The sequence below is a fragment of the Aquarana catesbeiana genome, linkage group LG03 (genome assembly GCF_042186555.1).
Source record: "Aquarana catesbeiana isolate 2022-GZ linkage group LG03, ASM4218655v1, whole genome shotgun sequence".
Classification (NCBI taxonomy): domain Eukaryota; kingdom Metazoa; phylum Chordata; class Amphibia; order Anura; family Ranidae; genus Aquarana; species Aquarana catesbeiana.
Window position 1 is genome coordinate 384405760 of NC_133326.1, and position 14481 is coordinate 384420240.

Here is a 14481-nt window from a genome sequence, read left to right on the forward strand (position 1 = left end):
GATGTAAAGAGAATAAAAGAAACCAAAAGCAGTAAAGTATACAAGATTAGGAGATGTGTTGGTAGGAAATCGCACAAATATCTCTAGATATGTAAAACAACTCATTCAGTTTAAAATAGAAATAAAAGGCAAAAATTTTTGTATAGATATAAAAAACATTCTAAATACTTTTTTTCCCTTTTTAATAAGTGATCACATTCCCTCTAAGAGCTGGGGGGATGATAAGTAGGAGCACACTGAGCTTCCCAGTGAATGGCTGTGCAGCAAGGGCGTGTCAGGACAAGTCTGATCATTGGAGGTGAGCAGGCTGAATTTTCAGAATAGCTAGAGAACCAAACAGACCATGGTGTGCTCTCCTGCTTAGTGCGGTCAGTTTTTAATAGGAAAGCGGAGGGACTGGCAGAGGGATTTCACACAAAGGAAGCAATACAAAGAGAACAGGATACTTTCTCATGCAAGTACATGGTACAGCAGACACATATCAGGAAGATGAAGTGTTTGGGTAACAAATGCTTTAAAGCAGTTTTTGCCCATCTTCATTGCCATACACGCCAATGGACGTTACGAACAGGCAGGTCAGTCTGTTTTATTGCAGAAGGGACATTAAATGTCTCTTCTGCAATAAAAAAAACCTGCCTGCTCACAGTGTACAACAGCAGAACTTTAGTTTCACTTTAAAATTGTGTGCATCTGTGAAATTGCAAAAAACTACAGTGACCAAAAATTGTCTATAGGTAAGACATTAAGCCCCCGGTCACAATGGTACGACTTGTCATGTGATTTGACAGTTTCAAGTCACATGACAAGTCACACCTTATTGTCCGCATTGAAAGCGGTCAAATCAATGTGACTTTGTCTACTTTTTGCAAGTTCAGGTGCAACTTGCATTGACATCTGTGCATGAAGTCGCACAGATCTCTTCTAAGTCGCACCTGTAATAGCACTGACATGCTACTTTGAAATTGTACTACTTCAAGTGAAGTAGTACGATTTCAATGTCGCCTTTGAGGTGTCCACGGTGTAAATGTCTTTACTGGTTATTAAATTAGAATTAACCTTGATGACAAAAATATTGGTCTCACTCTGGCGTTAACGGCAATACCTCACATGTGTGGAGCAATTGCTGTTTACATATACATGTCCATCTTATACATGCATTTGGTGGGAGGGGCTTAAACTTGACATATGCAACAGTCCTTGTACTCAAAAATTGCTTAATTACTGTGCCACAAGCAGAAGTCTAACAGGCACAAATAAATCTCAGCACAATCCTTTTTCACAAATAAAACTCTTCTATTACATATGCTTTTGTGCACACAGCCTACCTTGAAGAAGAACTTCATTTACATAGTCACTGACTACTGAGCAATCAACAATGGTTTTACAGTATAGCATAAAGAGTTTAGTAGTCAGAAATACATACCTCCCAACTTTCTGAAAGGGGACTGAGGGACACCTATTAGCAAAAGCACCCCCTGCCACACCCCCCTTAAAGGAAAATTGTACAAAAAAAAATGATTGGTTAAACCCAGAAGTGCTTTTTACCACTACTTTTCCTTTATATTGGCTTTTAGTATTTACAAATGCAGCAATTTAAAGATTGGATGAAAGGTTTAGCACTGGGAAACACTTTTTGAGAGATAAATAGTACATTTTATATACAACTATATAGATCAGACCAAAATGAGGGACAAATGAGGGGGAATGAGGGACAGAGGGACTTTGTTCCAAATCAGGGACAGTCCCTCGAAATCAGGGACAGTTGAGAGCTATAGAAATATGAAATACACAACATACTGTATATAGTACGGGGCTCAAGAGTGTGTAACACAGAGAGTTCAGGGATCAGAGTGCATATCACTATTTTCTCTCCACGGGACAAAACAGTAATACACAGAGTGACAGGGTCAGGAGCATGTAAGGCACAGAATGCAGGGGTTAGGCGTGAGTAATGCACAGAGCGCTGGGACCAGGACATTGTAACAAACAGAATGCATGGGTCAGCCGTGAGTAACACCCAGAGCACTGGGGTCAGGAGTGTATAATGCACAGACTGTAGGGGTTAGGAGTGTGCTATGCACAGACGGCAAGTGACAGAAGTGCATAACGCAGAGAATGCAGGGGTTAGGAGTGTGTAACGCACAGAGTGTGGCGTTCAAGAGTGCATAGTGCACAGAATGCAGGGGTCAGGAGTGGGTATCGCAAAGAATGCAGGGGTCAAGAGTGGGTAAAGCACAGAATGCAGGGGTCAGGAGCAGGTAACGCAAAGAATGCAGGGGTCAGGAGTGGGTAACGCACAGAATGCAGGGGTCAGGAGTAGGGATGGGTGAACGGTTCGGCTGGAGCATAAGTTCGGGCAGAACTTTTGCTGTTCGGTCGTTCAGCGATCATCCAAACAAACGGGTCTTTTGACCGTTTGTTCGCCCCCCGAACCGTCCACAATGCATTGCGGCACTGAACAGTGCATTGCAAGCCCTGATTGGCTGAAGCAGGGACAGCTTCAGCCAGTCAGGGCACAGATCACTATCATGCCCCGTACACATGGTCGGATTTTCCAACGGAAAATGTTCGAAAATGTTCGATGGGAACTTTTTGTCAGAAATTCTGATGTCGGACTGTGTGTAGGCTCCATCAGACATTTTCCATCAGAATTTATGACACACAAAATTTGAGAGCTGGTTCTGAAATTTTCTGACAACAAAATTCCGATCGTGTGTACACATTTCCGACGCACAAAATTCCACGCATGCTCGGAATCAAGCAGAAGAGCCGTACTGGCTATTGAACTTAATTTTTCTCGGCTCATCGTACGTGTTGTACGTCACTACGTTCTTGACGTTCGGAATTTCCGACAACATTTGGGTGACCATATGTATGCAAGACAGGTTTGAGCCAACATCCATCGGAAAAAATCCATGGATTTTGTTGTCGGAATGTCCGATCGTGTGTACAGGGCATCAGAGTCATGACTGCACACTGTCATTGTGACTTTACCCAATCATGAATCATTCCCACCCCACAGTATAAAAGTATTCTTTCAATGGCAGCCATTTTCAGTGTGATTTTGGCGTGGAGAGAGATAGAACCGGTCTCTGTTTAGTGCTATTAGTTAGTTACTGTGCTATACTGTGCTACTTTGCTTCAATTGTCAGTGTAGAATATTAGTTTAGTGTCAGTTTAGGGATAGTGTGAGTGTAGTGAGGAGGAACATCATTCAGCTTTGCATAGTGTGCAGCTAGAGTAGGGACAGCTCAGATAGTCTCAGTGTAGTGCAGAGAGACCGTGTCAGTAATCATTACATTAGTGTATAGCTAGAATAGGGACAGTTCAGATAGGTTGAAACCATCTATTTGATTGCGTTACTGCCAGTTTAACGCCATTTACTTCTGTGTGCGTTACTGCCAGTTTAACGCCATTTACTTCTGTGTACGTTAAAGCCAGCTTAACGCCATATAGTTTTGTATGCGTTACTGCCAGTTTAACGCCATATAGTTCTTTGTGTATTACTGCCAGTTTAGCGCCATATAGTTTTGTGTGCGTTACTGCCAGTTTAACGCCATATAGTTCTGTGTGCGTTACTGCCAGTTTAACGCCATATAGTTTTGTGTGCGTTACTGACAGTTTAACATACTTTATAGTTCTGTGTGCGTTACTGCCAGTTTAACGCCATATAGTTCTGTGTGCGTTACTGCTAGTTTAACGTTATATAGTTTTGTGCGTTACTGCCAGTTTAACGCCATATAGTTCTGTGTGCGTTACTGCCAGTTTAACGCCATTTACTTCTGTGTGCGTTACTGCCAGTTAAACGCCATATAGTTCTGTGTGCATTACTGCCAGTTTACCGCCATATAGTTCTATGTGCGTTATTGACATTTTAACAAACGCCATATAGTTCTGTGCGTCACTGTATGTTTGGCACATTATATTGCAGTATATGATAGTGTATCCTTGTAGTGTGTCTGTGTAGTGTGAGTACTCAAATTAAAGTGCACCAAGCACCTCTTTACATTGATTAAAGTGCATCTACGTACAGATTTCAACTTCTTCTTTACATTTGCTTATAAGCACTCCCAATAATGTCTGGGAGGACAACAAGGAAAGGCAGACGTTCCCTTGGCACTGTAAGGGGGCCAGCAACAAATGTATCCACAGGCAAAGGTGGACATGGCGGTCAGTCCTCAGGCAGGGCATAATTTCCTCTGTTTAGTGAGTTTGCCTGTGCTATCCAGCCACAGGTGGTGGACTGGCTTACTAAACCTTCCTTATCCTTCTCATCCTCTGTCACGCAAGCAGAGACAAGTGTGCAGTCCCCTGCATTTGCCGGAGTGGATAAACCTGCCTCCTTGTCCACATCTATTCCTGCCATAGCCCCAACATCAGCCATTGAGGAGTCAGCTGAGTTATCTGACCACAGCGTCAGCCACTTGCGCCTTGATGATGCCCAGCCATTACAGGACTCAGAATTTGGTTCTAAGGTTGAGGATGACAGGAACATGAGCCTAGAGAGAGGGACAACTTGCCAAGTTGTCTCCAGTGGTAATGATGAAGATGGAGATGATGATGATGAGGTCACTGATGCGACTTGGGTGCCAGATAGAGCAGAGGAAGAAACTGAAGGTGAGGCGGCACAACCCCAAGGAGTCCAACATAAAGAAAGAGTAGCGAGCAGCCACCCTATTCCATCACATTCTGCAGCTGTTATCTCTCGGCCCACTTCCCAAAGCTCAGCTGTCTGGGCCCTTTTCAGCACATCTACAGCAGATTGCACTGTTTCTATCTGCAAACTGTGTCTCAGGCACATCAAACGTGGCAAAAACACCAACCATTTGGGTACCACATGCTTAATAAGGCATTTAACGTCCAACCACTCAGCCCGTTGGCAAGAGCACCTAAAAGCCACACAAAAGGGGCACAAATCTGTCCCTCCTCCTCCTCCTCCTTACCCACTTCAGTCTGCCCCTCTGTCAGGGATGATGGTATAGCACAGGGTGTCCCAGGTCTTAGCAACACATCTGCCAGCAGCACACCACCAGCTGTAGACTAGCCGGCAAATTTCTCTGCCCCATCTGCTGCAGCGGAAAAAAAAATACAGTTCCTGCCACCCACATGCCCAGCATCTAAATGCAAGCTTGTCAAAGCTGTTGGCTCTCCAACTTCTGCCTTTCAGCCTGGTGGATTCTGCCCCCTTTGGCGAATTTGCAAAATGTGCTGTACCACAATGGCAGGTTCCCAGTCGCTACTACTTTTTACGTAAGGCCATTCCATCTCTCTACCATCACGTGGAAGGGAATGTTCTGGCATCATTGGGCAAGGCAGTCAGCCGTAAAATCCACCTTACTGCTGACACGTGGTCCAGCAAGCATGGACAGGGACAAAATATTTCATTCACAGCACACTGGGTAACGCTGCTTTCAACTCGAAAGGATGCAAGTGAGGGCTTGGTGGTGCAGCTTGTTGTGCCCCCACGTCTCCATACAGCTGGTGGTGATGATGCCAGAGCTGTGAGCTCTGCCACCTCCATGTCCTCCTCTGCAGAATTGTCCTATGAACATCAGGTACCCCTAAGCGTTCAAAGGGCTATTCCCAGAGTCAGGCTAAAAGGTGCCATGCAGTGCTTCAGTTTCAGTTTAGGGGACAGCAACCACACCAGAGCAGAGATTCTTGCAGCTCTGCAGGGACAGGCCCAGAGGTGGTACCATGCCAGCTGGAGCCAGGAATGGTGGTGTGCAATAATGGCTCAAACCTCCTGTCCGCCCTTAGACAGGGAAAGTTGACACATATGCCATGCCTGGCACATATCCTCAATTCGGTGGTGCAGCATTTCCTAAATACATACCCAGGGTTGCAAAATGTGCTAAAGCTGGCCAGAAGAGTCTGTAGCCATTTCAGGCGGTCATACACAGCCAGTGCTCGGTTGGCTGGAATTCAGTGGGAAATCCACCTGCCCGTAAACCGCCTGATTTGTGACATGCCCACCAGGTGGAACTCGACTTTGTCATTGCTGCAGTGGCTATACATGCAGCCAAGAGCCGTCAACGAGTACCTGTGCGAATACGGCATGACGAAAGGCTCAGGCCGCCTCTGCTTTTTTTTCCCCACGCCAATGGCTGATCATTAAATTATGCATGCACTATATTGTCACCATTTGAGGAGGCCACAAGGATGGTGAGCTGTGACAGTGCATGCATCAGTGACACAATCCCTGTTGTGTTCCTGCTGGAGCAGACATGGACAGGGCACAGGAGGCAGAGCAGCAGGAGGAAGAGGAGGACTTCCTTTCCTCTCAAGGCCCACTTTATCCAGACACCATCATTCCTATGTCACAGAACACACAGGAGGAGAGAGTGGAGGAGGATGAGGACTTCATGCTTTAAAGCCTGCGAAAGGACCCAAGAATATGTAGCATAAAGAAGGATGATTACTGAATGGCAACCCTCCTTGACCACCATTATAAGGGGAAGGTCTCAGAACTCACCCCGTCCCCACAGAGAGTGCAGAAGATAAAATCTCTTGAGGACACGTTAAAGAGGATTTTATTGAATGTTTTTTCTGACTCCAGTAGGTTACAGTGTCATGGAAAATAGTGTTGTGTCTTCTGTTGGTCAAGAGAGGAGCGTTGGAGAAGGCGTCCGCCTAAGTGAGGCATTTCGGAATTTTTTTAGTCCTTGCCGCCCAGGGCTGTGGGCTTCCACATCCCATTGGCAGCGTCTGCATCACATGGTGGGCGATTACCTCGGGGCCAAAACAGAGATGGAGCGCTTTCCAGCTGACGATCCACTGACTTACCGGGTCATGAGAATAGACCACTGGCCAGAACTTGCCCACTATGCTATTGAGTTGTTGGGCTATCCTGCATCCAGCGTGCTTTCAGAATGGGCATTCAGTGCTGCAGGAGTTGTCGTTACTGATCATAGAACGCGTCTGTCCACAGACTCCGTGGACCATTTGACTTTTATAAAAATGAATCAGTCCTGGATTACCAGCAATGAAGCCCCTGATGCCGATGTCACTGATTAAGTCTTTTTGGGATGTGGAATCTCTGCAGTACTTCGAGTCGGCCTAGCTTTGAAGGTGTTCAATCATTTCATCTGGAAGAATGTTTTTGGTATAGGTTTCGTGGGCGCAATTAACACCCAAAGACCAATTTTTCTGCACCTGTTTGACAGGTGCATATCATTGTGATTTTTTTTGCCTTCATCAAGAGCACCTCTATTGGGTTATGGTGAGAAAGCGCCACCGACACCAAAAGACCAATTTTTCTGCACCTGTTTGACAGGTGCATATCATTGCAAATTTTTACAGCAAGGCCAATTCTTCCTTTCATCAAGAGTACCTCTATAGGGTTACGGTGGGGAGGCGCCACTGACACCCAAAGACCAATTTTTAGGCACCTGATACTTCTATCCAAAGTCAAAGACCAGAATGTATCCAAAAAATCTCTAATCTTGTTCCCAGTGCACTACATTGTGGCCTCATCATACACACTGGTTCCTCAGCTGTTGCTGAGCAAAATAAAGGAAAATTGCAGGGAAAATGTCATTTTTTTTTGGCTTTATAAATTCAAATATTGTTGCAACAGATTCTAGACATGGTACAGATCTGCCACTTTACAGGTAGACTAAGGGGGGCCCCCAGGCACTATATTGGAAGGAATTTTTCATTTTTATTCTTTCACTTTAAAAGGCAAAAAAATCCCTGCTCATTTAAAAATTACGTTTTTCACAAACTTTTTTGATATTTGATATTTGGCTTGTTACCTTGTTACTCTCTTTTTCACCAATAAATTGTTCTTCCATGTTGACTGATCCCTTGGCCTCCATGACCAGTACACGATACGAGCAGATCTTGCGGTTCATGCATGCGGTTCATGCACTTCAATGATAATGTATGCTGTCGTCCTCGGGGTGACCCTGGATTTGATCGGCACTACAAAATTCGGCCCCTCGTAAACCACTTCAACCAACAGTTTGCAGCCTTGTTTACTCCCGATCAAGTTGTCTGCGTTGATGTGTCCCTGATTACGTTTTCTGGCTGTTTGTCTATCAAACAATATCTTCCCAGCAAGTGTGCCAGATATGGGGTCAAGATGTATAAGCTCTGTGACAGGGCAACAGGCTATACATATAGTTTTATGGTTTACGAGGGAAAAGATAGTCACGTAGAGCTGGAGAACTGCCCAGACTACATAGGGAGCGCTGGTAAGATTGTTCGGAACTTGGTGTCACCCTTATTTGGAAAGGGGTACCAGTTGTGCGTGGACAATTATTACATGAGCGTGGCACTTTTTCGTCACCTATTTGATTATGGAATTGGAGCATGTGGCACCGTGCTATCTAATCGCCGGGGCTACCCCCAACGGCTTGTAGAATCTAGACTTAGATGGGGGGAGAGAGCCTGCTTGAAGTGTAATAATTTGTTAGCAGTGAAGTGGAGGGATTCACGGAATGTTTTCGTTCTGTCCTCCCTTCACGCAGATACGACAGTCCAAATTCCTACGGCGACTGGTATTGTGGAGAAACCCCTCTGTGTCCACAAATACAACCTTAACATGGGAGGGGTGGACCTCAACGACCAGTTGTTGGCGCCGTATCTAATTGCCCGTAAGGCAAAAAGTGTCTGTATACTTCTTTCAATTGGCTCTGCTGAACGCTTTTGTGCTATACAAAGCTTCAGGACGAACTGGATCCTTCCTAAAATTCCAGGAAGCGATCGTCACAGCTCTTCTGTTTCCAGATGGTGCTATGGCCCACCTTCCTAAGGCAAATGCAGTGAGTCAGCTGCATGAGAGCCATTTTCCATATGTCCTCCCTGGTACCCCTACCCTAAGAACACCCCAAAGAAGATGTCTGCAGAAAACACGGAATTAGGCATGACACCAGCTTTTAGTGTCCCTTCTGTCCTGACCAACCTGGTCTCTGCATCGGTGACTGTTTGAAATGCTACCACACACAAGTGGAGTATTAGCATAGGGTACAGCACTACACAGTCCTAGGGCACACTTACACAGAGTCTCAAAAGATGAGATGGCCATCATATTTTGAGAGACCCTAATCTGGAATGCTCAGTTTACAGTTCTTATAAAAGTGAAAAAAGTAAAAAAAAAGAAAAAAAAACACATACAAAAACACAAAAAAAAATATAAAATAAAAAAGCCAAAAATAGTTGTGGTTTTATTTTCGTTCTCTATCTCTATTGTTCTCTCTCTCATGTTCGCTCTCTACTGTCCGCTCTATTGTTTGCTCACTATTGTTCTCTTTCTGTTTTATTTTTACTATGTTTTATTGTATTTGCTTTGAAGGTATGGTATGTCTTACTGTTATACTGTAAAGTTACTTTGTTTTATTGTTAACCATCATTTGCTTAGCAGGTGCGCCATTCAGCTGCAGCGCGGATTTATTTTTTCTTACAGCAACAGCGTTTGCTCCCACGATACGTAAAGCCGTGACTCCAGCGATGTCGGAGGTGATTTCACCACAAAAAAAAAAAAAACATATATGCCGAAGCATGGGGGCAGGGGTGGAGGAGCGATTTGCTCTTAACATTAGGGATGGATTGCCCCCAAGCTTCGGCATATATTTTTTAGGCACAGATTGCGTTAAAAAATGTTTTATATTTACTATGTTTTATTGTATATGCTTTGCAGGTATGGTATGTCTTACTGTTATACTGTAAGATACTTTGTTTTATTGTTAACCATCATTTGCTTAGCAGGTACGCCATTCAGCTGCAGCACTGATTCATTTATCTTGACAGCCACAGTGTTTGCTCCCACGATATATAAATCAGCGACTCCAGCACTGTAGGAGGTGATTTCACCGCAACAGTTAAAAAAAATGGTGCATGTATGCCCATCATTAGGAATGGGTGGATGAAGGGCGGTATTCTAATGGTGGGCATACCCACCAATCAATCTCTTTTTTTCGTTCAGCCCACAGACTGCATGAAAAAAAGAACATTACAATGTATGCCCAACAAGGACCAGTGACGTACTGGTATGTTGCTGGATTCTGAGTGGTTATACCAGAAAGATGCCTGCAGGTTTAGGTATCATCTTGGTATCATTCTTTTCAGCCAGCAGTAAGCTTTCATGTAAAAGCAATCCTAGTGGCTAATTAACCTCTAGACTGCTTTTACAAGCAGTGGGAAGGAACAACCCCCCCCCCCTCCACCGTCTTCCATGGTTTTCTCAGGCTCTCCTGTCCCAACAGGGAACTTGAGAATGTAGCCAGTGGTTCTGCCAGCTGACCATAGAGCTGATCAAAGACCAGAATGGCTCCAATCATCTCTTTGGCCTAAGAAACTGGAAGCTACGAGCATTTCATGACTTAGGTTTCGCTGGATATAAACAGTGCCATTGGGAAATTGGGAAAGCATTTTATCACACCAATCTTGGTGTAGTCAGATGCTTTGAGGGCAGAGGAGATGTCTAGGGTCTAATAGAGAGTACCTGTCACCATCTATTGCTATCATAGGGGATATTTACATTCCCTGAGATAACAATAAAAATGATTAAAAAAAAAATGAAAGGAACAGTTTAAAAATTTAAAAAAAAAGCAAAATAAATAATAATAAAAAAAAGAAGCACCCCTGTCCCCCCCGTGCTTACGCACAAAGGCGAACACAAGCGTTGTTCTGTTGTCATATGTAAACAGCAATTGCACCATGCATGTGAGGTATCACCGCGAAGGTCAGATCAAGGGCAGTAATTTTAGCAGTAGATCTCCTCTGTAAATCTAAAGTGGTAACCTGTAAAAGCTTTTAAAAGCTTTTAAAAATGTATGTAGTTTGTGGTCCTTGCACATTTGCGCTCAATTTTAAAGCATGTTGTGTTTGGTATCCATGTAAGACCATCTTTTTTATTTCATCAAACATTTGAGCAATATAGTGCATTAAAATGAAAAAAAGTGTGTTTTTTCCCAAAAATTTGCGTTTGAAAAATCGCTGCGCAAATACTGTGTGAAAAAAAAAAATTGCAACACCCAAAATTTTAATCTGTAGGGCCTTTGCTTTGAAAAAAATATATAACGTTTGGGGGTTCAAAGTAATTTTCTTGCAAAAAAAAAAATTATTTTTTTCATGTAAACAAAAAGTGTCAGAAAGGGCTTTGTCTGGTTAGAAGTGGTTAGAAGAGTCAGTGATGTGTGACATAAGCTTCTAAATGTTGTGCATAAAGTGCCAGCCCAGGACAGTTCAAACCCCCCCCAAATGACCCCTTGTTGGAAAGTAGACACCCCAAACTATTTGCTGATAGGCATGTCGAGTCCATGGAATATTTTATATTATTTTATATTTTGCCAAGTAGCGGAAAAATTACATATTTTTTTTTTTTGCACAAAGTCGGCACTAAATGATATATTGCTCAAACATGCCATGGGCATATGTGAAATTACACCCCAAAATACATTCTGTTGCTTCTCCTGAGTACAGGGATACCACATGTGTGAGTCTTTTTGGGAGCCTAACCGCGTACGGGACCCCGAAAGCCAATCACCGCCTTCAGGCTTTCTAAGGGCATACATTTTTGATTTCACTCCTCACTGCCTATCACAGTTTCGGAGGCCATGAAATGCCCAGATGGCACAAAACCCCCCACCCACACACGCACACACACACAAATGACCCAATTTTGGAATGTAGACACCCCAAGCTGTTTGCTGAGAGGCATGTTGAGTATTTTGCAAATCTCACACATATGGTGTCCCCGTACTCAAGAGAAGGAGCAGAATGTATTTGGGGGGTAATTCCACATGTAACCATGGCATGTTTGAGCAATATATCATTTAGTGACAACTTTGTGCAAAAAAAAAAAAAATTAATTTTCCCGCAACTTGTGGCAAAATATAAAATATTCCATGGACTCAACATGCCCCTCAGCAAATAGCTTAGGGCAGTGATGGCGAACCTTGGCACCCCAGATGTTTTGGAACTACATTTCCCATGATGCTCAACTACACTGCAGAGTGCATGAGCATCATGGGAAATGTAGTTCCAAAACATCTGGGGTGCCAAGGTTCGCCATCACTGGCTTAGGGTGTCTACTTTCCAAAATGGAGTCATGGGGAGGGGGGGGGTTGTGCTATCTTGCCATTTTTTGGCCTTCAAAACTGTGATAGGCAGTGAAGAGTGAAATCAAAAATTTACTCCCTTAGAAAGCCTGAAGGCGGTGCTTGGTTTTCAGGGTTCTGTACACGGCTAGGCTCCCAAAAAGTCTCACACATGAGGTATCCTCATACTCAGGAGAAGCAGCAGAACATATTTTGGGGTGTACTTCCATTTTGCCATTTTTCAATCACTTGTGACAAAAAATAAAATATTCAATGGGCTCAATATGCCTCTCAGCAATTTCCTTGGGGTGTCTACTTTCCAAAATGGGGTAATTTGGGGGGGGATTTGTACTGCCCTGCCATTTTAGCACCTCAAGAAATGAGACAGTCATAAACTAAAAGCTGCCTAAATTCCAAAAAATGTACCATAGTTTGTAGACGCTATAACATTTGCGTAAATCAATAAATATACGCTTATTGACATTTTTTTTACCAAAGACATGTGGCTGAATACATTTTGGCCTAAATGTATGACTAAAATTGAGTTTATTGGATTTTTCTTATAACAAAATGTGGAAAATATATATTTTTTTAAATTTTCGGTCTTTTTCTGTTTATATCGCAAAAAATAAAAATCGCAGAGGGAACCAAATACCATCAGAAGAAAGCTCTATTCATGGTGTTTGAAAGTTCTGGTGTGAACCAAACAGGGGCCGTTTGGCCCATCCCTAGTCAGGAGTGGGTAATGCACAGAATGCAGGGGTCAGGAGTGGGTAACGCACAGAATGCAGGGGTCAGAAGCGGGTAACGCACAGAATGCAGGGGTCAGGAGCGGGTAACATACAGAATGCAGGGGTCAGAAGCAGGTAACACACAGAATGCAGGGGTCAGGAGTGGGTAACGCACAGAATGCAGGGGTCAGGAGCGGGTAAAGCACAGAATGCAGGGGTCAGGAGCAGGTAACGCACATAATGCAGGGGTCAGGAGCAGGTAATGCACAGAATACAGGGGTCAGGAGGGGGTAACGCACAGGATGCAGGGGTCAGGATCGGGTAACGCACAGAATGCAGAGATGAGGAGTGTGTAATGCACTGAATACAGGGGGCAGGAGTGCATAATGCACAGCTTATACAGGTCAGGAGAGCGTAATGCAAATCTGTAGATCAGCCTCTCTCAACCTTTTCAACACAAAGGAACTCTTAACCACTTACCTACCGCACATAGTGATATGACGACGGCAGGAACCCTTTGTCCTTCCAGGCCGCCGTCATATGACGTCTTTTACTTCCTGAGACTCTAGGGGGGCGCATGCGTGCGTCACTAGGTACCCGATGCGTGTGCCTGGCAGCCGCGATGTCTGCCCGGCACCCGCGATTGCCTGTGAACACAGCAGGACTGTGGATCTGTGTGTCCTGTCAGAGGAGAGGAGACAGATGGTGTGTTCCCAGTACAGAGGAACACCAGTCTGTCTCCTCCCCTTGTGAGTCCCCGCCCTTTACAGTTAGAATCACTCCCTAGAAAACATAATTAACCCCTCGATCACCCCCTTAGTGTTATTATTCCCTTCCCTGACAGTCACATTTACACAGTAATCAGTGCATTTTTTATAGCACTGATCACTGTATAAATGTGAATGGTCCCAAAATAGTGTCAAAAGTGTCCGCCGCAATATCGCAGTCACGATAAAAATCTCAGATCGCCGCCATTACTAGTAAAGAAAAAAAAATAATAAAAATGCCATAAATGTATCCCCTATTTTGTAGATGCTACAACTTTTGCACAAACCAATCAATGTACGCTTATTGCGATTTTTTTTTTACCAAAAATATGTAGAAGAATATATATCGGCCTAAACTGAGGAAGAAATTTGTTTTTTGTTTTTTTTTAATGTGATATTTATTATAGCAAAAAGTAAAAAATATTGTGTTTTTTTTCAACATTTTCGCTCTTTTTTTGTTTATAGCGCAAAAAATAAAAACCGAAGAGGTGATCAAATACCACCAAAAGAAAGCTCTATTTGTGTGGAAAAAATTATCAAAATTTCATTTGGGTAAAGTGTTGCATGACCGCGCAATTGTCATTCAAAGTGTGACATCACTGAAAGCTGAAAATTGGTGTGGGCAGGAAGGGGGTGAAAATGCTCTGTATTGAAGTGGTTAAAATAACTTTCCAGTCTGCTAAAAATGACTATATATACTATACTTACATTAGTGGGATGGTCAGTGGGAAGAATGCTCCTGACACTTGTGGTCATTGGGAAGAATTACCCCATTATAGATGGCTAAAAAGATCAGTGGGAACTTATCTGGGAGGCAGAAATTGCTTATTGCTCAAGGAACTCCTGGCAAGCTCTGGAGGAACCCTATTTGAGAAACCCTGCTGTAGATAGTACAACAAAATGTACCTCCCTCCCCAAGCCAAAATCCCCCCAGTACAG